This window comes from Amblyomma americanum, chromosome 7, assembly GCF_052857255.1.
Source record: "Amblyomma americanum isolate KBUSLIRL-KWMA chromosome 7, ASM5285725v1, whole genome shotgun sequence".
Classification (NCBI taxonomy): domain Eukaryota; kingdom Metazoa; phylum Arthropoda; class Arachnida; order Ixodida; family Ixodidae; genus Amblyomma; species Amblyomma americanum.
In genome coordinates this window covers 180,585,747-180,612,227 of record NC_135503.1, presented here as the reverse complement: position 1 = coordinate 180,612,227, position 26,481 = coordinate 180,585,747, and the positions used below count along the sequence as shown (strand labels likewise).

Genomic DNA, 26,481 nt, shown 5'->3' with positions numbered 1-26,481 from the left:
CAATGAATATAACAGATTTTCGCTGGATTATTTCCAACATGTCGATGATATGTTTTGTGTAAGGGTCCCAGACGGTGCATGCGTACTCTAGGTCTGATGATGGAAGTGTATGCTAGGAGCTTTGCACTAGCAGGGGCAGCTTTTAATTTAGGCCTGAGGAAGCAGTTTCTTCAAAGATGTTGTCTGTAGATATGTTTGATATGTGTTTATTCCAGCTAAGATTACTGGTTAGAGTAACACCTTGGTATCTGTATTTGTTAACTTCCTCAAGCTGGTGAGATGGAAGGTTATACGCAAATGATAGGTTATTCCTTTCATTTGTTACTTTCATGAAAAGTGTTTTTTCATTGTTAAGCTTCATGTCCCATCGACTGCACCAGGAATCGATGTTCTGAAGGTTAGAATTATGAATGACCTGATCTTCGCACGACATGATTTCATTAAAGAAAACACAATAAATCGGCAAAGAGCCTAATTTGTACTCCTTCACTAATTATACCAACAATGTCATTTATATACATCAAAGAGAGCAACGGACCCAGCACACTTCCCTGTGGTACGCCGGAGGTGACTGGGAAGGAGCTGGAACAATGATCATCAATGCTGACAAACTATGCGCGGTTAGAAAGGTAAGCAGACACCCAGCTAACTATGAAAGAAGGAAGCTTACATATTAGTTGTTCATGTGGAACAAGGTCAAACGCTTTCTAAAAACCTAGGAAAATAACGTCAATTTGCCCTGACCTGTTTAAAGTATCCACAAAATTATGAATTACAAATATTAGTTAAGTGACGATTGAAAGTCATTTTCTAAATCCACGTTGAAAGGGAGAGAGAATGGTTATTGCGCTCGGCTGCTGACCCGAAAGATGCGGGTTCGATCCCGGCCGCGGCGGTTGAGTTTCGATGGAGGCGAAATTCTAGATGCCCGTGTACTGTGCGATGTCAGTGCACGTTAAACAACCCCAGGTGGTCGAAATTTCCGGAGCCTTTCACTACGGCGTCCCTCATAGCCTGAGTCGCTTTGGGACGTTAAACCTTCATAAACCAAATTCTGTCGTTTAGAAAGGTAGATATATAAGTGGTTACAATACGCTTAGGAAGTTTACAAAAACAAGATGTCAGTGATATCGGACGAAAATTTGTAACAGATACTGCGGTACCTTTTTTAAGTATTGGCACAATCCGCATAGCTCTCCAATCCGAAGGAACAACACTGGTGGATGGGATTGCACGAAAAATTATAGCCAGGAGTTTGGATACCATTTCACTATAACGGTGCAAGAACAAATTTGGAATCCCGTGTGGACCAAGAGACACTTTTGTTTTCAGATTTAACAACATTGAAAACACGCCAGTAGAAGAGAAGATACAATGCTTAGTTCTGGAAAACATGATACAGCAGGGTGACGTAGTCGGGAGTTTGATTTCAAAAATATACCGTAGACATATGTATAAAAATATTCGGCAATGGTTGCTTTTTCGGTGACAAGAACGCCATTGTGCACAACATGGTCGACAGGCTTGTTTTTCTTTGACAAATGTTTCCAAAACTTCTGCGTATAATTTAGAATAAAGCTGAGCAGCGTGTGCTTAATGTAATGCCGTTATGAACGTCTCACAGCGTGACGCAGTGCAAGTTGTGCAACTGATATAGCGTTTCGGCACGCACGTGCTCGTTCTAATCCCTTTTGTCTTCGCTTTAAATGCAAGACCTTGCGCGTGATCCAGGTATTTCTTTTGTTCGTTTTATTTATTCTTTTGGAATGAAATTTTTGAGACAGCAGGTGCAAATTTCCTTAAATTTATTCCAGAGTGGGAACACATCATTTCCTTCAAAATCTCTTAGGCATGGGTCAAGACAATCAAGCACGATTTCGTCCTTGGCACGCGAAACATCTTTTACACAGGCAGCATTTGCTGGTGAAGTGTTGGGCTTTTCAATGCTGCATGAAAAATACGCCATCTTTTGATCGGAGACGCCGTGTTCCACTGAGACGCAAAAATTTTCACTCGATCGGCAGATAAACACCAGGTCAAGTATACAAGAACAAGTGCCCTGGACACGCATCGGTTTTGTAACCACCTGTTGAAGGTTATGTCACAACATACCCATACAAAAATGTCCTATGGCCGGCTATAGAATTTTGGCCCAAATAGCTATAGACCTTTCCTATATCTGTCTATAGCTGTCTATACAGGCTGATATATTTTTTCTATAGAGAGCTTAAGACAATTTTATGGTTCCAAAGCTATAGCTTTAGTCGCATAGATTTTTGAATTGCTGGCAATAAGCACCTCTATAGGTGCTTATAGACGTTCATAAAAGGACATAGACGGACATAGTTTTTTCCATAGACGCCCATAGGACTTTTTCGTATGGGTAATATCGAAAATGTGATGCGTGCCAGGTTCATAAACAGAAAGAGGACACTTCCAATATATCCCAGGCTGGTTGAAATCACCAACAAGGATAATTTTATCGTGAATGAACTTACTGATGTGATCAGCCAAGTTTGAAAAAGGATTTGACAAACTGCGAATAGATAACACCTACTACGTGTGGGACGATGCCTCAAATTCACGTGTTCCAGCGCCTGTCAGAGGAGGCGAGACTTCTGAAAGATAGCGGTTGCAGGCCCAAGCACATGATCTACGCGTGTTGTTTCTTAACGCCAGAAGTATTAAGAACAAAACTGAGGGCCTTCAACTACTACTACTTTCTTATGACCCACACCTTGTTCTTTCCGAAACATGGTTACGTGATAAAGTAATAGCGAGATTATTCCCCCTGGATATGAGATGTTTAGAAGGGATCATGGTTCACGAGGCGGGGGTGCCGCAGTAATTGTGAAGTCATTTTTGCGGGTCACTGTCCTCATCCAAATTCCTGATCATGAAAGTCTGCTTTTAGATCTGTCGTGTGGGGGTTTGACCTTTTTGTTATGTGCAGTTTACCGCACTCCTGGCATTGAAATCACTATTCTTGAGATCTTATAAGATCACCTGCTAGCCTAGCGGGAAAATAATGGGATTGTGATGGGAGATTTCAATTTACCAGGCCTGGACTCGGAAGGTTTACCTTATGGAAGCTGTGTTTCTAGTGATGTAATTATGGACATTATGTTAGCCTTAACCAAATTGCGTGTGACTGTACCCGTAAAAATGCTCTGTTTGATTTATTTTTTTTGTCAGTGTTTTGTTCTTTACGGTGAATTTAGAGTTGAACCTAGTATTTCGGGTCCCCAATTGTTGTTGTTTTTTTCTCGTCCTACTGATCACGCTAAAAGTACCCAGAATTTGTCGGTTGCCTATGTCCATGATTTTGACGCTCTGACGAGACTTCTGCTAGTGACTATCTGGATGTTGTGTTGATGTGTACCAACGAAGGTGACATACACAGCTTATGGGAACGCTTCAAAAAGGGTGTTTTATTTTGTACCCCAAATTTTGTCCCTCGGTGAAAAATTAGAAACAAGTGTTGGAACACCTGGAGGAGTCGTGATATCATTCATATAGAGCGGAGATTTAAACGTCTTAGGTGACATCACTCCTTATCTTCCCAGTACTTGCAGAAATCAAAACATGAATTAGCACAGGTACTTTCTGCATCAATTTTTTATTACGTTAAAGTCACCCTTCCTTCATTCATAAAAACAGATCCGTGCAAATTGTGGCGATACCTTGGTCTAAATAAGGAAGCCTTAAAAGAAATTAGATTTGAGGATGAGATCCTCATCGATGATGTGAAGGATATCGCTAAACTCTTTAAGTACTTTCAAAATGTTTTCGGGAGCCTTTCAGATATACTTGTTGATGCACCGAAAAAATCCATCGATCCTGATGAAGTTACTGTCAGTTCCGCAGAAGGGGTTCTCTCTTTCCTGCGAAAAATTAATATTCGGAAGGGCCATGGTCTGGACGACGTTCGAAATCCCTTTTTAAAGCGTTACGCGCCCCAGATCTCGGAGCATTTGGCTAAACTTTTCACTTTATCTCTTCAAATGAGTGAGTTGCCAGAAAATTGGAAGAAGGCTCGTGTTGTGCCTATTCATAAAAAGGGGGACAAGTTACTCGTAACTAATTACCGACCGGTATCAATTATCTCTACACCTTGTAAGCTTCTAGAGCACATCGTGGCCCGCTTTATAATTGACTTTTTAAGTGAAAGAAATGTTAAGACTCCTTTTGTGCACGGATTCAGGAAGGGTATGTCGACCATCACTCAACTATTTACGACTATTGATGTTTTTCTTAGAGTGGTGGATAAGTCGGGATACATCGGTGTTCTTTTCTTTTTCTTGGATATGGCGAAAGCTTTTGATAAGGTGCCACATTCAACTGTCCTTTTTAAATTGCTATTACTTGGTATTTCGTTTCATCTTATTGAATGGGTCAGAGAACATTTATCCGTTAGAACTCAGTGTGTTGATGTGAATGGTACTCTTTCTGAATCGCTTCCTGTTATTTCCGGTGTTCCTGAGCGTAGTGTGTTAGGACCTCTGCTGTTTTTAATATATATTAATGGTATAATAGATACCATCCCGCCATCTGTGTCAGTAATATTGTTCGCAGATGACTGCTTTGTATACAAAGAAAGAGCATCAACTGGAGATCATCAATTGCTTCAAGAATCTTTGCTCAAAATATGTCACCCCCCGCAGGGGGGCGTCTGCAGCTTGCAGGCGTTGGTGAGTGGCGACACCACGGGTTCCCGAGCAATGCAGGGGCATCCCCGCTGGAGGATGATGATAACAGTGCATCACCACGGACGCGAGCACCCACGCCTAGCCGTGCGTGGCATCGCCGTGTCCGCGGAAAAGGGGATCCTGGTGGTTGAGCCGATGCCGAGCGTTTGGACCTTTAAGGCCCCTCGGCGGAGGCAACACACCACTTTGGCCCCAGCTTCATGTAGACGGCACCTCCGGCCTGACACGACCGGGGGAAATCGGCAGTCGCCTTTTCCTATCCTCCCCTACATCTTTCACTTTCCTATGTCTTTCTTACAATTCTCCTGTATTCTTCTTTCTTAATTACTTTTTCCTTCTTCCTGGCAGCGAAGGTTGGCCTTCGGTGACCAACTACCCGGAGTTGCGTCATATTGGGTTATAGTTGGGGTGTACAGCTGGCATGGGCAGGACTTGTTTGCAAGTTCCTGTCCCGTTTCCAAGTTGGGCTCCATGGTGGTTGGCTGGCACCGTAGCCGAAAAACACACATACTATATGGCTAACCTCCTCTTAGCAAATGATCGCCCTCATAAACGAGGGTGGACCGAAGTCACTACAGAGTTTCTGCAAAAAAAAAAGAAATCTTCCCCAGATACCACGTCGTACACAGTGAGGTACCTGAAAAAAAGCGAGATAATCTCCCCTTTTATAGTTTCAAAGACGCTCACGGAATCATTAGGCCCTGGCTATAAGGGGGCGAAGCTGGCCAGTGGCGATCTACTCCTTCAGATCAGAGACAAAACACAGAATTCTAAGCTCTCAAAAATAGCAATAGCACCTTTTGAGAAAAACTTATTTCTTTCAATGCACATAGATCCTTCAACACTGTCAAAGGGGTGATTTCAGAACAAAACTTCCTTACTCTGACAGAGGCAAAAATGCTAGACGGTCTCAAGCACCAGAATTTCACTGCAGTACAGCGCATAAAAATCAGGAAAGAAGTCAAGGAAATTCCAACAAAGCACTTAGTTCTGACGTTTGCCTCCAGCCAACTCCCTGATACCATTGAAGTAGGTTATATGAAAATAGCAGTCAGACCACACATCCCAAATCCTCGCCGGTGTTTCAAGTGCCAAAGGTTTGGCCATGGATCGCAGAGTTGTCGTGGCCGCCAAACCTGTGCCAAATGTGCATCTAATGAGCACGAATCTGATGTCTGCAATGCAGCACCAAAGTGCGCTAACTGTGAAGGGGACCACCCCGCATATTATAGATCTTGCCCATCCTGGAAGAAAGAAAAGGAAATTATTACTATCAAAACCGAAGAAATCATTTCATTTCAGAAGGTATAAAAAGACTAAAACAAACTAAGGGAACTTTTTTGTTTACGGCAAAAACAAATTTCGCCGATGTGTTGCGACGGGGCGGGGCACCGCACCAGGCTTCGGCATCTGCCCAGGCCACACACAGTGAGCCGAAGGGCCATCCGCGCCCCAGGCAGGCGCAGCGAAGGCGGCGCTGCCAACCTCTAAAAAGGCCCGGCGGCCTGCGGGTCAGCCGCTCGCAAGGCTTCTCCCAGTCGGGAGAGGCCTCCCGTGTGCTCTCCGCGGCTTGCCAGAACCTCTAGCGAGTTGATGGACGTAGCAGCGAGGTCACCTCCGCTGCAGCGGCGGCGGAGCTATCTTGATAGAAAAAACCAAAAATCGTCATAACTGGCCCCAAAGAAATAGGGACCTAATTTTTCAAATACATCCCCCAAAAAATCAAATTGACATTCCTAATACACTGGAATTGTAGGGGCTTATTTAATAACTTGAACGATATAAAAGGCATCTGAGCCACATTCGCACCCGTTGCCTTCTGTATCCAAGAAACTTATGTACTCAAGAAACAAAGTATTTCGCGTGACGGAGAGAACGCAAGCCGGCTCCCGGGTGGTGTTGCAATCAGAGTGAGAAATGATGTCCCGGCTCGTGAGCTTAAACTAAAAACTAAATATGAAGCTGTTCCAGCTACTCTTCTCACACTCAAAACACTAACATTGTGTTGTATTTACCTTGACCCCAATTTCACAGTAACAATACATCAACTAGAAAATCTTTTAGAGCAGCTACCAGAGCCGTATCTGGTTGATGGGGTTTTTAACGCACATTCCTCGTTTTGGGGGAGTGAAAAAACGGACGCCCGAGGACAAATTATGGCGGATTTTATTCTGAGCAATATTATTTGTCTGCTAAACTTCGGTACAACGACTTACTGCTCTCCAGCTTCAGGGAAAATGAGCCGTTTAGATCTCTCTTTTAGTTCGCCGTCTGTTTTTAACGATTTTAAATGGGATGTCATAGACAACCCATATGGCAGTGACCACCTTCCCGTAATAATCAGTATAACATCTGCACCTGGAATAACCCCGACAAAACCGCGACGGTGGATGCTCTCTTTAGCCGACAGGGAACTTTTTAGATCAGAAGCGAGGTTATAAAAATAGATTTAGAAAATATTGACATAAATGAAATAAATGAGAAGTTCACTGATTGTATCTTAGCTGCCGCACACTTGGCTATTCCAATGTCTTCAGGAATGGTACGGCCAAACCAAAAGTTTGATGAACACAAGATTGTAAAGATGCAAAAAAACGACAAAATAGAGCTTGTGGTATTTTTCACCTGTATTCCACTCACGAAAACCTAGTAAATTTGATAAAGGCAAGAGCTAAAGCTGGGTATGTCCGTCGTAGTGCTGAGAAAGCGTAATGGTAGAGCTACGTGTCATCCATCAACAGTCAAATCACACCAAAAAAATGTGGGAACAATTAAGAAAACTAAATGGCAACTTCTCACTATACACAATTTCACTTTTGACACCACCTGGTAAATAAACAAATATGAGGGAACAGGCAGATATGATAGGTCAGCACTTCGCTGCAGTTTCTAGCTCGTCATATTACACCCAGACATTTCTAAAATACAAAAACCTGGCCGAAAAACGAAGACTCCCAACGAGTGGAGGTGCTAACGAGCAATACAATATTTTAATTACCCTCCAGGAAATCAATAGAGTACTCTCTTCCGTCAAAAACCACCCCAGGACCCGACCAAATACACTATGAAATGCTGGCCCATCTTTCCCGGTCTGCCGTAGAGGCACTTCTAAGATTCTTTAACAAAATTTGGGTGTCAGGCAAACTACCCGCAGCCTCGAAAAAAGCTTATATTGTACCATTTCTTAAACACGAGAATGAGCCAACCTACCCGAGTAGTTATAGACCCATAGCTCTTACCAGTTGCTTCGCCAAATCGTTTTAAAGTGTCCTGAACATCAGATTAACTTTTGTACTTCAATCTTATGATCTTCTTGATATCAATCAGTGTGGTTTTAAAAAGGATTCTCTACTACAGATTACTTATTTCGTCTATAAACTACCGTCAGAGAAGCTTTTATACACAAACAACACTGTCTTGCAGTCTTTTTTGACTTAAAAAAAGAATATGACACGACCTGGAGGTTCGGGATTCTTCAAGATTTCGCCGAGCTTGGAATCTGAGGCAGAATGCTGAATTGCTTAAAAGACTTCTTCTCCAACCGTTCACTCCATGTGCGCCTAGGCTCAACCCTCTCCAAGAATTTTATTCAGGAGAATGGAGTACCTCAAGGATGTAGTTTAAGTACAACACTCTTCGTAGTAAAAATGAATTCTATTAGGAAAATAATCTCGAGGTCTATTATGTATTCTGTCTATGTTGACGACCTTCAGTTAGCATGCACATCCTCCAACATATCTGCATGCGAAAGCCAAATACAACTTAAAATAAACAAACTGGCAACATGGGCAGACAAGAACGGTTTCCAGTTCTCTACACAGAAAACAGTGGGCTTACTTTTATCACTCATACGGGGCATACAGACAGATCCCACTCTACACATAAAAAAACCCAGTTACCTTTTAAGAATGAACACAAATTCGTAGGCATAACGTTTGATAAAAAACTCACTTTCTTGTCCCACATAAACGCTTTGAAAAAGAAAGCATCGCAGTCTTTGAACATACTGAAAGTCCTTTCACGTAAACATTGGGGTTCTGATCGGGTATCCCTTCTACAGATTTATCGCTCTGTAGTACGTTCCATTTTAGACTATGGTTGTATAGTGCATGGCTCATCAAGGCCATCGTACTTGAAACGGCTCGACCCAGTGCAAAACTTAGATTTACGTCTTTCAACTGGTGCTACAGAACATCGCCCATATATAGTCTTTATGTTGAAATTAACGAACCATCACTCACAGACAGAACTATGCTCACATGCTCATACATTCTTAAAATTTGTTCCATACCAAAACATATGCTACCACATAGTTACAACGTGCCCATCTCGAACACTGTTTACCAACAAACCTCTGACAATCAAACCACTTCTCCGCTTTGAAGAGAAATGCCAGGAAATAGATATAATGGACACATTGCCTAATATTGCCCGCAAACCTGACCCACTTCCGCCTTGGTACTGCCTGCCTTCTATGTGCGACTTCACATTAACACAGTTTCATAACAAACACCACATGAGCATATATTACAAGAATACTCAACACTAAGCGAAAAATACAGAGAATATACAGCATTTTCTACTGACGGATAAAAATCTCCACACTACGTCGGAAGTGCTGTGGTTCAAAATAATTGGTAAAAAACAGTACAGCTGCCTGAGTACGCATCCATTTTCACAGCAGAGTGTTACGCAGTCTCTGTGGCTGTAGAAAAAATTATAAATGACAACTTTGTTTGTGAATAGCATCGTTTACGCTGATTCTCTGAGCGTACTCACCTCACTTCACCATAGAAATACGGTTACACCACTAATCGGTGACATCATTCATAACATAAGAAGAGCTACAACACAAGGAAAAGACGTGAAAATTCGCTGGGTGCGAAGCCACATTGGAATCACAGGCAATGAGAAGGCGGATGCATGTGCTGCGAAAGCTCGGAAAAAAGAAAGAACAGGAACATTCCATCCAAAGATGGCATGAAGCTGGTACAGTGTAAAATCAGGTGTAAATGGCAGTCCCAATGGAACACTGAAAGAAAACATTAAGCTACACTTAGTAAAACCCTTAATGGAAGAATGGAAGACATGCTCACACTAAAACAGTTCATCGAACTTATTTTATGCCGTCTCCGTATTGGACACACGCACCTAACACATAACTTTTTAATGACAAAACAAGACAGAACTTTATGTGAGAAATGTGGAGATGAACTCACTGTAAATCACATCCTATTCTCGTGCACACAACTCGAACCGCTAAGAAAAAAATATTTTACCGGATTTTACAATGAACGCATTTCCTTCCAAAAAATTTGCTTTTAGGAGATAATCCACTTGTAATAACGTCATCTGTTTTTAGTTTTCTGAAAGACGCAGCGATTTTAAACAATCTGTAATATCACAGAAATAATATTTCTAAAAATTCTTACCCTATACTTTGACGCACTTTATGATATACCTCATCCATTTTCTCAGGCCTGAGAAGAAGGCTGAGGTCTACATTTGATTAGTTGGGCTCCTCGGAGTCCTTGTCCGGACAAGACTTTCACTGAGGACACCCAATTCATGAAACAAATTATACCATGTGTTTGGCGCATGATAGAATGTGTAGCTTATGGGTCATAAAACCCAATACAATACAATTCAAATTATGTCACTGGTGTGAAGAATCTAACATGGATTTAAACATTGATAAGAGTGTACGTCTACGAGTTACGAGAAAAAAATGTTAGTAATTACTAATATTGTTTTCACCTTAGCCACATTAGAAGGGTCTTACAATATAAATATCCAGGAATTACTCTTAACAACCGATCAACCTCGGGCACTCATATTTCTGAGATCTCTTCAGCTGCTTTCTCTAAGCTTTGTTTCTTGAGACCTAAATTAAAATATACTCCTAAAAATATTAAGATTTGGCCTACAAAACTTTTGCCAGGTTCAAACTTGAATATTCTTCTGAAATATGGGACCCGCACACAGATATCTGTCAACTAAAGCTCATCCAGGGAAAGGCAGTACGTTTCATTTTTCATAAATATTGAAAGTCTGTATCCCCAACAAAGCTCATGAAAGACAATAACATTCCGTTGCTTGGTAAGCGCAGAAAACAGCCGCATTTCTTCCCTTCATAAAATTATCGCAGGTAAGCTTCGCATTTCTCCCCCTTCATTCCTTATGCACTCCACTGCTGGAAGGACCCGCCATAGTAGGGAGCATTCCTTAAAGCCTATTTCTGCTAAAACAAACGCATTTAAGCAGTTTATTTCCACAAACAGCAGATTGGAACGCACCCCGTGAATAGATTGTTAACTCATCTAACTTGCAACAGGCGCTAGAATCATTTTTGCTCAAATAAAAAGACTGACTCTCCTATGTTCAATATTTCAGCATGTATTTCTATTTTGTATTTGCTATTTTCTTCGAAGTTTCATTTTTGCTGTGCGTTGTGGGGATCCGCCCTGCAGTTCCCCTGTGTAGACTTTCCCGTGATCCACCGCGATGCAGCAGCAGCCTAGCCTCAAAGAGGAGCACATTCCCTTGTTAGTTACCTTAACTAACGAGAGAGGGCGCCAGCGTCGCAGCGCGAGACACTGCTCGGACGCGGGAGAGGGCAGAATGGTCTTGGAGTGGGATCGTCGGCGCGAGCGGACGTGTCGCTCGCGGCTCTGCTCTTCGCCAGCGGGGCGAGGAAGCGGCGGCAAGACTGGCTCCCGTATCTCGTCCCGTTCGGCCTCGGAGTATATCCCTTGCCCTAGCGGGGCCGAACATCCGCTCGGAACCTTGCTGGTGAGTCGGACGACCTCGATTCATTAGCATATCCTGTTGCTAGCTGGCGTTATTGTTGCTATAGCAATAAATGCCTGATTGTGTCACCTAATGTGTCGTTCCTTTGTTCCGTGAGAGCAAGGCCCGCTGTGGTCGGCGTGCGTTCGGTAGCGTGCGCGATCACCGGGCGGGGTCCAGGCGGCTTTGAACTAGGTCAGCCGCGAGGGAAGAACGTGTTTATCTCTTCCCAATAAACCGCACATCTCGCGCCCAACGTGGGGCCTGCTATTGGAACATTGGATGCTGTCTGTTCGGTTCGAGGAACGCTCTTTTACCGGAATGGGCAACTGCTAAGCCTCGAGTGAATTTTGATCCCTAGGCCCTGCGGCATGCTTTCTTGAGCGCGAGGTGTATCGCGCTGCAGTATGTTCTAACTTTTCGACATGCTCAGCACGTTTTCGTCAAGTTTCCCTGCAATTTCTTTCGTGAGAATCACTTGGTCCGCATCGAGGGAGTGCGAGGCCTTACGCCCGAGAAGTCGCCGAGCCCGAAGCGAGTGAGTAAGGAAACCGAATGGGTGGTCCGAGTTTTCTGTATATATTTTTCTCTGCTGTCTCTTTTTCGACTCTGGAAGTCGTGGCTCCAGGAGCTGGGTTCCTAGGGAAACGGTTGCCGCTAAGAGGCCGCTGGTATTGCACCTTGGCACCGGGCGCTTTGACACCGTCCGACACGGTGGGCGCCGACCGCTCAGAAGCTGCTTCGTGCAGTGAGCGGGGTAGGACCACCCCACAAAGCTGCTGTCTCCTTGCGGCTACGAACACGTAACCCGTTTCGGGTCTTTGTTGTGTTAACGGTCGTTGTCGGAGCGGTAGTTAGGCCTGAGGCTTTTTGGAGCTGCCTGCACCACATCAGAAGAGACATGACCACCGGACCGTGTTGTTGAGAGGGGGCGCACTTTGCTGCATGCCAGTTTTTTTTTGTAACCTCGCACGAACTGAGCAGTCTCGTTCAACTGAAGAAAGGGCTTTGTTCACTCGAACTTTGCGTTTGCACAGCCGTCCGACTCGTTTTGCTAGCGAGTTAGGCATTGTGCCACGAGGCCATTGCGGACGCCATTTCCCCTCCCGTGACCTACGTTAAAGGCACGCCGAGAGCATTTCGGCAATTTTGTCGATCCGGTGGAGCCACCCAGGCTTGCTGTCCGGTGCACATCGTCTCGCTGCCACCTGCTGCGACGGACCGGCCTGTATCGTGTTCGCCGCATCCATCCGGGGCAGCTGTGGCGAGACCAGTCAGCAGTCACCTCCGGCTGCTGCTGCCCTGGCGACTACTGCAGAATACTGGCCTGCAGTTTCCCACCGGCCTTCTATTCGCGGGCCTGCGGACAAGGTAGTCCGCGGCCCATGCGAGTCGTCCAAGCGGAGACGTTCACGCCACCTTCGGAACATTGCGGAAGTCTGCGTGCACGCTGACGGCGTGACCTCCGCTGCATGACCTGCCTCAAGTGCATGAAGACCAGTCGACTCCTCCCTAGCATGCACTTTCAGGCGCGTGATCTATTTAAAGTTGGGGGGATGTGGGGATCTGCCATGCAGTCCCCTGTGTAGACTGGTGGTTGTTGCTATGAAGGGGGAGGGGGATACTGGTCCCGACATATGTTGGAGTGTAGACTTTCTCGCGATGCCCCGTACAGCTGCAAGCTCGAGGAAGAGCACAATCCTTAGTTATTTACCTTAACTAACGAGAGAGGGCGCCAGCGTCGCAGCGGGAGAGGACAGAAAGGTCTTGAGCAGGGGTCGTCGGCGCGACCGGAAGTGTCGCTCGCGGCTCCGTTCTTCGCCAGTGGGGCGGGGAAGCTGCGGGAAGACTGGCTCCCGTATCTCGTCCCGTCCGGCCTCGAAGTATATCCCTTGCCCTAGCGCGGGCGAATATTCGCTCGAAACCTTGCTGGTGAGGCGGACGACCTCGATTCATTAGCATATCATGTTGCTAGCTGGCGTTATTTGTGCTGTAGCAATAAATGGCTGTTTGTGTTAGCCAATGTGTCGTTCCTTTGTTCCGTCAGAGGAAGACCCGCCGTTGTAGGCGAGCGCTTGGTAGCGTACGCGATCACGGGGTGGGATCTGGTGGTTTTGAACTGTGTCAGCCGCGATTAGGCGGGGAGAAACAATTTATCTCTCCCCAGCAAACCCCACAGTGTCACATGAAAGGTTTTTCTCGTAGTGTTGTGATCTGTGTTTTGTCATGCCTTTCCTGCTTGGGCCAACGCTGGCCTGCAGTATTTTGAAATAAATAAATAAATGTCTAAGTACATGTCGAAGTAAGGCAAAACCACCAATGGCTCATAAATAAGTTAAGGTTCCTTAGAGCGTTTCTTCCTTTTTGGACAACTGTGGCAATTCTAGAGCTGATACATGCTTTGAGTGTGAAGGCCTTTGGCTGATGGGCGCTTTTATTAGACCAAGGTTCATCGGGTACTACCCGTACTCTGTGGTTACTCTGGATAATTTCAGCAGTTCGCATGACCATGAGCCGGCGTCATTCCTTTCAAGTGCCTGCCTTATAAACTTTCGATGGTAGGTTACTTGCCTACCATGGTTGTTACGGGTAATGGAGAATCAGGGTTCAATTCCTGAGAAGGAGCATAAGAAATGGCTACCACATCCAAGGAAGGCAGCAGGCGCTCAAATTACCCACTCTCAGCACGGGGAGGTAGTGACGAAAAATAACAATACTGGACTTTTTGAGGCCCAGTAATTGAAATGAGTACACTCTAAATCCTTTAACGTGGGATAAATTGGAGGGAAAGTCTGATGCCTGCAGCCGCGGCAATTCTAGCTCCAATAGCGTATACTAAAGCTGCAGCGGTTAAAAAGTTCGTAGTTGGATCTCAGTTCCAGACGAGTAGTCCGTCTACCCGATGTGACGGCTTGGACTAATAATCATGCCGGTCCTCTCTTGGTGCCCTTCATTGGTGTGTGTCGAGGTGGCCTGCGCTTTTACTTTGAAAAAATTAGTGCTCAACTCAGGCGAGTCGCCTGAATACATTTGCATGGAATAATTGAACAAGACTCTGTTCTGTTGGTTTTTGGAATACGGGATAATGATTAAGAGGGAGAGAAGGGGGTATTCGTATTGCGGCGCTAGAGGTGAAATTCTCGTACCGTCGCAAGACGAACTACTACGAAGGGACCTGCCAAGAATGTTTTCTTTGATAAAGAACGAAAGTCAGAGGTTCGAAGGCGTTCAGATACCGCCCTAGTTCTGACTATAAATGATGCCAACCAGCGATCCGCCTGAGTTACCGAAATGACTCGGCGGGCAGCTTCCGGGAAACTAAATTATTTGGTTTCCAAGGAAATTATGGTTGCAAAGCTGAAACTAAAAGGAATTGACAGAAGGGCACCACCAGGAGTGGAGCCTGCGGCTTAATTTGACTCAACACGGGAAAACTTACCCGGCCCGGACGCTGGGAGGATTGACAGACTGACTGCGCTTTCTTGATTTCGTGGATGGTGGTGCATGGCCAGTCTTAGTTGGTGGAGCGATTTGTCTGGTTAATTTCGATAACGAACGAGACTCTAGCCTATTAAATTGGTGCGGGGTTCCCAGTACCTTACAACCTTCTTAGAGGGACAAGCGTGTCTTAGATTTTAGTGATTGGCGAGGGGCTGAAACTGCAGTGAAACCCTAGCTTTCCTTCAAGCAAGTATGACTGAAAATACAAGTGCAATGGGCACTGAGCTCAGATCGTTCTGAGATGTCGAAAGCGTGTGCCTTGTTCAACCCCTTCCGCGTAAGCAGAAACATGAAGTTCGTAAGGTCATTAAATCCTTCAATAAACTTCTCGATGGGAGGTACAAAGTGCCTCTTACAGATACCGATTGCTCTACAAATCTCACCGAGCCGTTCTACATGCAGACCAAGGTCAGAGTGGTGTTTGGCGCGTCCTCGCGTGGTGCAGGCTGCACGACGCCTAATGTTACACTCTATCATGGACGCCACTTGATCTGGCACCTCTTGAAAATCAGGCTTAACTTCAGAACGCACCTCATCAGACTGAGTGCATCTGAAAGGCAGTTCTGCAAATTTCACCGAGAACATAAGATCGGGATGCCTGTTAGCCCTTCCTGGAATGAAGAAGTACGCATAAAACAACGACTGGTCTTCCGCTAGGAGTGTGAATAATAGCAAGGGTATCGCTAGGAGTTACCCATTGCATTCTGAAGAGAGTAAGTCGGGGAATAGCGCTTCTCGGCGTCTTTTCTGTTTGTCCTGTTTTCTGCCGTGCGCTATTTATTCGTTTAGGTAGATAATATATTTGCTGCCACGATACCCACCATCTGCATACTATTGACGACTGTCCAGGCACAGCAACGACGAATGCCGAGAGCTTCGCCGTAGACTACCTGATTACAGATATAGGTACAAAGGAGGTATATAAAGAATTCTATCGAGTGACATTGGGGCAATTCATTGAGTGAAGCATATCTGTTCCAATATGTAATTACAATTCCAAAATGCTACAGGAACTTTATGAGAGGAATTGAACTTAATGTCTTTCTTAATGACCGGGTGGAATGTCTGACAGATAGAAAAAAGATATTGATGTGATGGTGTGTTAGGAAATAACTGTAGCAACCATGATGACTGATTAGGATTTCCTTGGAGGACGTATTGGAAGATTTCTACCAAATTTGATAAAACAGAACACTTCATCCGCCAAGCATCCGCTCGAATATTAGATCCACTTCGGCTCATCTTGCCAGTCACAGTGACCGCGAAGTTGACGTTTCAAACGTTCCGGCAGTTTGGTGTTGAATGGGGCTCACCCTGCCTGACGAGGTCCACAATGCTTGGAAGCAGTGGCATTCGTAGCTCCACTCCGTGACAAAGATGACCGCACCCAGGAGATACGACGGCCTTCCCAAAGTTGTAGAATGGAGGTACACGTTTTCGCAAATGCACCCCAAAGGCTTACGGGGCGGTTGCACTCTTACGCAGCTTAGCAATCGATGCGCCAGCTGTGGCTATAGTCATATTCCTTAAATATCTTCATGGTCATGGAACTTCTTCGTAACTCTACGGGAGAGCTTGGTGCGCTGTCCAAAGCGATCGCACAGCGGCGCTGGTGTCAGCCGAGTCTCGTGACGCCATCGGAGGAGGACACTTTTTTTAGCTCCAGCGACTTCAACCAAAGCTATGTGCTTTTAAGAGCGTTCGCTCTCACTCATCATGTTTCGAGTTTTCGAGGGGTGTGCTACCACATTGAGATCACAGCGCCATCTGTGGCAGCAACTACATATTACGTTTCGAGATTTCGTAGGGTCTGGTACCACAGCGCGATATGTGGCAGCAACTAGAAAAATGCACATCTCGAATTGAGACTTGTAACGCCATCTACAATAGCATTGTAGAAACAACCACCTGCCGCGTACCAATGATGACGTCATGGTCCAAAATGATGGATAGAGGTGGAAATATGTGAGTATGACGTCAGGGGACGAAATGGCGGCATAGTTTCGGTTTCTCGAATCCAAGATGGCGGCGAATAAAATTTATTGTGCCGTCTAATCGGTTCCGCCCTCACCCCTCTCTCCCGAAAAAAATGTATTCGGCGTTTGAAGAGAAGTTTATTGAGAATAGATCTTAATAGAGACAACCGTCCCTCGGTTGTACAAAATAGGCAGTATGGTGACTAATGTCGCCCGCCACACACAAAAGATGCAGTACGGCAACTAAACTCACCCGACACACAAAAGAAAGATGGACTAGTGCCCAAAGAAACCTCACAAGAGTGCAAAAACGCTGGGGAAGCACGCGGAAAACTCGCGCACCAACATCGCGCACATCACTTGCGCGCACCACTGAATATGGCAGGAGCCGCACCGCGCACGAACTCCGCTCGCAACGATGAAGCGAGTGCTCCACCGTCGCAGGAAATCTTTTTCCTGCAGCGTCACCCTGTCTAAGCACGCCTGCTCAAACAGGCGTGCTCGGACGCGCTGTAGCATCGGAAACTTTACCCTTTGTGTTCGGCCCTGTAAGCAAGCGACGCCTCTCTGGCGCCACAAAACAAAAGCATTGACACATAACAACAGCCGCAGAAATGTGTCGCGCGGCCTGGTGCGCGAGACAAGGGACAGACAAAACATACGCGACATCAGTCGCCGAAAAGTGCGTGACACAACGCACTCAAATAGCGCGTGCTCAACGGCTTCCGTTACGTCGCACTACGGACAAGACGACGAAGAAGCGATACCCCAAGCTGCGATGCGGGACTACCCTCCCGCCTCGCAGCCAGGCGAAGTCACGGACGTCTGGTTGAAGGGTGTGAGACGTCAAATCTCGCCACCGCACCCGCCTGCTCCGCTCTAGCTGCTCTGGGGTAGCCTCCTCTATTCCAAGGAGCTCGCAAACGCGGGCGGCCTGCGTCTGATAGACGTCGTCCTCGGGCAGGGTAGCGATAAGAGATTCGGCTGTCCGACAAACATACCGAAAGAACATCAGCTCCTACAATATAAGCAAAAAAGAGGCGCCGCGACGTCCTGAGAAGGTAGGCGAGAAGTCCTCTCCCCGCGTAGTCGGTGCCGTTCACCAGGTCGCGGACGTCTCGGACAGCGAGAACGCAACACATTGTGTGCAGGTTGGGCAGGCTGAACCCGCCCATGCGTTTGGAAGGCGGAGGAGCGCGCGAGCAACGGTCTTCGTCGTACGCGCCAAGAAAAACGCACCGCAAAGTGTGGCCAAGCGACGCGTGAAAGCACGCGGCGGGCAGGCGACGTAAGCTACTTAGTAGAGCGATGCGCACACTGATGATCTGATAATAGAATTAGTTGACCGGCGCAACGGTCCCGCTCCGCTCACTGTAGCATGGTGAGCGGTAGTGGAGCGCTGACACAGAAATCGTTTTTAGTTGCGCGTGAAAGAAATCTCTGCTAGCGCAGGGCTGTCGTAGCACCCTCTGTGCATCTTAACTGGAAATAGTACATATGTAAACGATATAGGATCATTATTTCTGTTTATAGTGTAAAACTTGCCCTGTTTTGCGCCATTTTACGTATATGCAGTTGAAAATAATTTAGGTTGCAGAAATGTTTTTAACATATAGTGATGTACTTCGACAGGTCGGGTTTGCTCGATATCCAAATCAAGCCAACCACATCTAGCCAAGGTTGCACTAGTTCTTTCCGACGTTGATCATTTCACGAGGCACTGTATTACGTGTCTCTTCTACATTTCCTACATCTACAAGGACGACGCCAAAGCCGCGAAGCATGTAGAAGACCAGTTTGAAGGGGACAGAAATTGAAGACATTCTAAGTCTAGAAGTCTTCAGCGTGGGACGAAGGGGCCCACTTTCTTCCCATGGCTTGTTTAATATAAAAAAAAACTGACGACAGAGTCTTTGGCACGCTGTTTCGCTTTGAGAAGAACTAGTTGCGGATGCTTCGAAGTGCGCTGCAGTTGTTCCAGAAAAATAGGCTACAGCTTTTACACTACCTTTTCTGTTTCTAAGGCTAGCAGATGAAAGAAAATATCCATGGTGGGCACAAAATTTAGTTTAATGCCAGGTCTGCTACAGGATTGTGCCGGACGAAGACTAAGAGTAAAACAAAAGAGAAGATGACCCTTCAACGTATCACCTGAGGAGCAATTGCAAGGAGTGGCATACTAAAATTTAGTTCTTCCCTGACTCTGGCCAATCCCTTTCGAGGATAGTCGAACTCTAATGTGGCGAATATTATGATTGCGTCGGTGTGGGAAGACGTGCTTTTGAACATGGTGATGGTGTCATTTTGTGGCATATAAAAGGAAAGTGGTTCAGCGGTGTTTTGCTGCGGCCGCCTCATCGGTACATGCTAAGTCCTATGTCGTCCACAACATCATTGTGCCATTGTGTGTGAATGCTGCCTTCGAGTGTAGTTCACTCTGATGGTATGCCATATAGAAGGGAAATGGTTCAACGGTGATCATCTGCAGTCCTCATGGGCGCATGTCATGCCTTTTTCCTCAGCGCTATGATTGTGTCTCAGCGCTAAAATGTGTGAAAACGCAGGATTGAATATAGTGATTATCGTAATAGTACACCGATGTAAAGAAATGTGGCTAGCTAGTGGTTCACTGCAGCTGTGGCATTCTTTGCGGGAGAGACAGTTTGGTGTCCCCAGCGACTGCTGCTGTTAAGTCAGCTGGTGTAACTGTGCTGATAGTCTGTTGTACAACACCCTTCATTTAGTTCATTCGTGCTGTTCAACTCTTGAGTTATACTTTTCATAAAGTGTGTTTCACCTTGTAATTAGGTCTCGCTTTTATCAAACCCAGTGGGAGCCTACTATTTGTCATCACTGTTGCATGCTCACTGATTGTTTAGACCTTAACCACCAGTAGGGCTACTGCACCGTAAATGCAAGATTTGAGCTTGAAATTGTGGAAAGTGCACAGTGAAATTAGTAGTAAACGCGTGTTGATGTCTCCAGAACTTGTGCGGTTTAATTGTCATCATCCCCCACAGCATTTGTACTCCGAAAGTGGAATGCCTGAACATGCTGCCATAGCTTTTCAAGGCCCACTTAATTTATTCAACTGCTCACCAGTGCTGCTACGGGATGGAGCAAAGTTGCTTTTGAGATAAAACCAGGTCTCAAAACTAGAACCATGTTAAGATGCTAGACATATATTGGGTGCGCAGTCATGCTGTACAAGCGTAAAGCATTTTATAACCCAATGAAAGCCCAAGCTATGTCAGACAATTGATGAATGGCCACACTGCAGCACTAACTTCCAGAAGAAGCATGAAAAAATAGAGCCTTTGTGTAAAGATTTTAGCCCAACAGTGCTTCTGAAAAGTGTTTCATAGATTGCTTCGCCTGTGTTTCATATTTCTTTCGGATGAGAAGGACATTTCTTGGTGGCCCTAGATTATTACGGTACCAATAGTTGCCACGAGAGGCTCACGATGCGAGGCTCACGAGGCTCAACAGTGCTCATGTTGCCTCTAGTATTCAGTAATGCATCGGCTGGTTTGATGCATATTTCAGTGAAATTTGACAGACTGCAGGTTATATTTATGTGGTCAAGGACATATTCATTTCATTTAAAATGAAGGTGCCAAGGGTTCGTCTTTTCTTTCTGCGGCATAAAAGAAGACCCCTTGGCATCTTCATTTCAAATGTAATGAATATGTCCTTGATCGCATAAATATTACCTGCAGTCTGTCAAATTTCACTGAAATGTACATCAAACCAGCCGATGCATTACTGAATACTAGAGGCAACATGAGCACTGTTTTGAAAACCGAAGCGGGCGGCATCTTTAGACCACTGCAAAGATTGTCTCTGTTGTTTCTATGAGCGGAAAACACTGAATTTGCAGGCCGCAGCAGTAGCCAGGTACATTTGAAGTATTTATTGTTCAAAAAAAGTGTGTAAATGCACCGCCTGTAACAGTTTATGTTAAATGACAATTCATCCATATAACTCCCCAAAGAGGTTTCTCCTGAGTATATTGTCTCACACTATGTAGCATTTGCACAGGTGGCTTAATTGCCAACAAAAAGGAGACTGTGAATAAATACAGTCACCAGTATACGCGATGACCGTATTTTTCGGCAATCCTGCAGAAGATAGGTAGGAAAGAGAAATAGACTGGCCTTCTAGAAACCTTGCACTGGCTCTTAAACCCCCCCGCCCCCAATGTCCGCACCCCTAGCTTGAACAACAAAGGCCCATTTCCAATGGCACAGGGATAAACGCTCGTTTCACCTTTCCTGAATAAGCTCTGCGGTATTACCAAAAAAAGGCCCGGAGTATAGTGCCTGTCCTGTCTGGTTGTGTTGTCTGCTCCTACGCTGAACTTTACAATGAATTGGTTATGAGCAGGTACTGAAGATGGAAATTTTACAGTTCAATAAACCGATTTGTTGATTGGTTCTCTGATGTCTGTTTCTTGTTTTACCTTTTGTAGTATTTTGCCCCGAGCGTCGTTTCACTGGTAGCTGCCTGGGCCGTTCTTCTTGCCGAGATAGCAGGTTGGCAGCACCTTCGATGGCGTCTGTTGGCTTTTGCTGTGGGATAGCAGCCGTATAAGGGAGGGATACTGCTTCCTCCGCGTCGTATAATGCGAGCAGCGGCCGCTCGATTTTTGATGTCCCTTGTTGAGCGTTCGAAAATGAAACAGAGGCAAGTGTATTTGTCAGAGAAACATTAATATTCCTGTGCAAGATATTGTGAACATTTGTATGATTTCCTTTCAGCAACTCATAAGATCCTCAAATAATTTATTTCCCGTTTTAAATTTCATTTTTCTTGTAATCTGCAATGTTAAATTCGTTAATATTCTTTCAAATTCAAACATTCCAGAATTATCGCCAATGATCTCATAGCTTTGGAAAAAAGTTTGAATTTGGTTACCTCCCATCGAGATAAAGTGCCATGTTTGCACTAAGGTGATGAATGGGCTATATATTCATAGAGTGCAAGTGCAACTTTGCCGGATGCTTCTAATTACAGGTGATGCACGAACACAACATGAGTTTTTATCGCAGATGCTTTCAATGTGATAAGCGTATAATGTTGTGGGGAGTTGTTGCACATCAGTGTGTGGCACATGAAGGTAATACAATGCCCGTTAACTGGGACAGTACGTATTAAAAAATTATTTATGGTGTAATACAAGCACCCTTAGGGATCCGCAAGGTTTAATGTTAGCGGCTTCCCATAAGATTAATAGTACATTGAAGTTTACAAAATTGCAGACACTTGGCATGTTTGTTTGTTTATACTGACAAACACTGACAAGGTCATTACAGGGGCATTGGATATGAGCTGCAAATGCACAGCTGTCATGCAGAAATGTGCCTATGTTATGCTAGCGATAGGATGGTAAAGAGGTAGAATACAATGTAAGAACACAATTTAAAATCACTTTTCGCTTGCGTGACCACAAGTAGATAGGACAGGGATCACCTGCTTCTGCTACAACACTCAACACTGCCGTATGTCGGAGAATGTTCCGGATGGTGTCGTTCGTTTCAGCGTTTCGTGCAGCATACACTTAATAGTTAAGTTAGAGCCTAACTCCCGGCGGGTATTAAGACCAGCAACCTATGTATCCTGAAGTCTACCTCTTTGCGAATCTTCATATGAAAATTGCGGCTCAACCGGTTGTCACAGAGTGCTCGGGGTGGTGGCATACGATTTCGAGTGCAATACTGGGTTGGCCCGGGATTGCACTGCCTCCGGGATCGGTCTGGGACATTATAGCGCGCGTCTTTTGTATCTTATCTTTCGACTCTCCTGCTTTCAGCACATGGTAGAGATTGTGGCTCAGCGTGAGCCAGTGGGAAGGCCCATGCACTTTCCTTGTCATTCTCACTGACAGCAACAGCAGCAGCATTACCCAAAAGAGATGCCAAGAAAGCATCTTCCAACTCTACATATACAGCCCACCAAGCCAGAGGAAAGCCAATTTCAACAACCTGCTAGGCAAGGCACGAGAAGCAGCAGGCAAGAACAGCCTCGTCATCCTGGGGGGACTTTAATGCCTGGCATAAAAGCTGGGGCTACGTTCGGGAAACCCAGAAGGGCAGCTCTCACAGCCCTGCCTGTGAGAGCTGTGGTTGTGAGGAGACCATCGCTCAATTTCTCTGTGAGTGCCCTGCATTTGCGAGTGCAAGACATACAATGTGTTGTGCCCTGGACCGCCTCGATCCTCGCCCATTAACAGAGAAAAAGATCCTCGGTCCGTGGCCACAGCAGTCGACTGCCCTCAAGACATACAAGGCACTCTTTGCCTACTTGAGAGCGACTGGATTGAGCGACAAATTGTGACAGCGTTGTGCGTGTGTGTGTTATGCCTTTTTTCCCTTCTCTCTTCCTCCTTTTCGTCCCCTAATCCCTCTTCCCCAGTGCAGGGTAGCCAACCGGAACCCCTTTGTGGTTAACATCCCTGCCTTTCCCTCCTCCTCTTTATCATATATCCTACCTTCCCAACTCAGGTTCGCAGACAGGGGAGGCAGTAGGGGGCTCCACACCTAGAGGCCTGTGTGGGGAACCGCTTGGTTTTTCGAGGCCTCGGTCGCCAGGTGGATGGCTTCGAGTTGGTTTTCAAGTTTGGAGCTTTGAAGAAGAGACTCCCAATCTTTCTACTTACTTATGTTTACGGCAGCCCCAGGTGAGCAGGGGCAGTGCCAGATTATGTGGTTTTGTGTCTCTTTATGGGCTCATTGCTTACAACTGTCGTGTTCTCTGCCGTCTATGCTAAAGAGGTATAGCCAATGTGGGCTCGGATAGAGGCTCGCCTGGAGTCTTCTCAGGCTCCTGGCTTGTTTGCTGTCCAGTTGTTTGTGCGGTGTGACGTAGCGTTGTCTACTGAGTTTGTAGTAGTCGCAAATATCTCTGGAGGTGTTTGGCCGCTCCCCGGGTACCGGGTCGTCGAGCCAATCTGCGTTCGCCCGGTAGTAGACGTCTCGAGCGAGCGCGTGTACTGCTTCATTTGCCGGTGCCGATTCAAGGCCAGGGGTCCAAATCATTTTGATCTTGCGGGAACTCTCCCTGGATTTGAGAATTTTCTTCACTTCTGCCGCCACCACTCGGTTCGCGAGGTTCCGGATGGCCGTCTTGCTGTCACTAATTATGGTGTGGCTTGCGTACTGACACACGCGAGTGCAATAGCAACTTCCTCTGCAATGTCAGCGTTTCTCGTCTTGAAGCAGAATCGACATTTGAGCTAGTTGGCATACCATCTTGGAAAGTTTCGAAGTTTCTCGTTTTAACCGAAGCTGTAAATAAGGGGATGCCTGCTCCATTTGCCTACCACCGCGGCGACGCGCCCTTAGATTTTCCGGTGGCTGCGTCTGTGTATGCCACTGATTCTGGTCGTTTCGAGTACATATCTTTAGTTATGGCCTTGACTCTGATCTGCCTTCGTTCCTTGCGGTGAATTGGGCTCACGCTTTTTGGCGGCGGCGGGATGTAGAGGTTGTGTCCGTACCCGTTGCCGAATATAACCTTCGGGGTGGGGCCCCTGTTGTGTTGAAGCCCCACCCATGTCAGTAGTGCTCGCCCGGTGTCAGAGTGAGCCGCTCTATCTGTGTGGTTCGTGTGGTTTCTGCTAACTCGTCTACTGTGTTGGCACTCCCATAGCCAGCAATCTGGTCGTCGAGGTTGATTGTGGGAGACTAAGTGCGTTCTTGATCCTCCTTTTTATTACGGATGTTTCGATCTTTTCTTTTTCTCTTGCGGTTAGGTTCATGTAGGGGAGGCTCATTTGTTTCTCCAAGTCGTCACATATCTGCAGCCAATTCTGTTCTCATACTTTGAAAGCGTGATTTTCCATTTTCTTGCTTTGTCTGTCTGTGTATTGGCCTCCTAAGGTTCCTGTTCCACCTCTGTCCTTTCAGTTTCTTTTCCATGCTCTTCATGGCTTACCACATATGAAGGAAGCGCGAGTCCATCTGGGCGGGGGCATCTTCGTCCTCTACCATTATAGTGCTATTCTTGACTCTCGTTCATATTTCTTTGGTCTATTTCTCAATGTCTTAAATCGCGTCTTCTGGTTGTGACTGAGTGCCCTCATTTATGAATTGGTCGCAATCCGTGATTCGTTGCGACCGTTTCCTGTTCAATCCGAGTGTTTTGGTGAGGGAGAGAGTGTGACTGAGTATGCAATTATTGCTACCCAGGTTACATCCGGTATTCCTCCAAGTAAACTCTTTTAGGTTTCTTGTGAACGTAGGTCCCGGCGAAATGTCCTTAGTGACACTGTTGCAATCCATGGTTGGGGAAGTGGGCTTTGTGTGGAGAGTGAGATTGAGGGCGTGTGCATCCTTCCACAGCCTTCTGCCCTTCGCGTCTCGTTTGTGGTATCCACAGTCTGGATGCTTGGAGTTAAAGTCTCCCATAATAAGTAGTGGGCACTCGCCAGCGGATTAAATTTCGCTCTTAAAGAGCGGATTGAAACGGTCCCTGTAGTTCTTTGGTGGGCTGTATACGTTAAGCATAAAGATGCTGGCTGTGTCTTTGTCAGCAGTGACAATTTCCACCGAGACCGGTTCTTTGTCTTGGAAGGAGGTATCGTGACATATGGCCATGACGTCCTTTCGGATTAGTGTTACTACCCTCGTGTCGTCCCATTTGTTGCTTCCATTGGCCCTGAAGTGCCTCTGGTTTGGCCATTATATATCGGTTTCTTCAAGTGCAATGGCTAAAGGCACCTCGCCAAGTAAAGGAACGTAGTGCTCTAGCAGCGCTCTTTTTTTTTCGGGGAACTCCTGCTGTTCCATTGTAGAATTATTGGGGGGGTGCGAGTGTTTAGCTTGAAATGGTACGGGAAATTGTTGTTGACATGGCTCTCAATTATGGGCCTTTCAGACGTACTGCCGCTCCACAGCCGAGCTTCTCCTGGATTCCGTTGATTTTGCTGGCCATGCACTGTATTTGCGCATACATTGCTTGCATGGCCTGTTTCATTTTAATCTACGATGCTTAATTTCTAGCTTGTTGTTGATTCCTGTCATGGCGGCTTCAAATTTTACATTCATAACGAAGTTGTCTTCTATTTTTTTTCGGTGCATTTGCGCTTGCTAGGCAGGGACTGTGCCTCTTTGTGGCACTGTGCCCCTTCTGTTAGCGTCTTTATTATTTTAGGTTCGGCAGTTTGTGGCTGCGGTGACTCTATGTAGTGTGGTCGCGTTGTTTGTGGGTGTGTGTACATCCTGATTATGTGTTTGTATTTTCTCATTGAGTGTTATAATGACATCTTCAAGCTCCTTAGGAGTTTCTCTGAGCTTTTAGTTTCTCTTCTGTATCTTTTCTATGTGCTGATTAGGCTGGGAGTCTCTCCCATCGAAGCTAACCTTTTTTTCTCTGTCCGATTCCTTATTGAGGCCCCAGGGGTCTCCACGCGTTCTCTTGTTCTTGTCTGCCTGTGTGAAACTGGACTGGCCCCTTGACTTCTTTCTCTCTGGACATGTACCATGATCTGCACCTGGAAGTCGAAA

The 26,481-nt window shown here is 45.8% G+C and overlaps 1 protein-coding gene and 1 pseudogene across 1 annotated transcript in view; both read left to right on the top strand.

Moving 5' to 3' along the window:
• Positions 1-26,481, top strand: part of LOC144098228 (protein 5NUC-like) — a 154,584-nt gene that overhangs the window by 6,741 nt on the left and 121,362 nt on the right. The window lies entirely within an intron of this gene.
• Positions 13,749-14,835, top strand: LOC144099631 (small subunit ribosomal RNA; annotated as a pseudogene).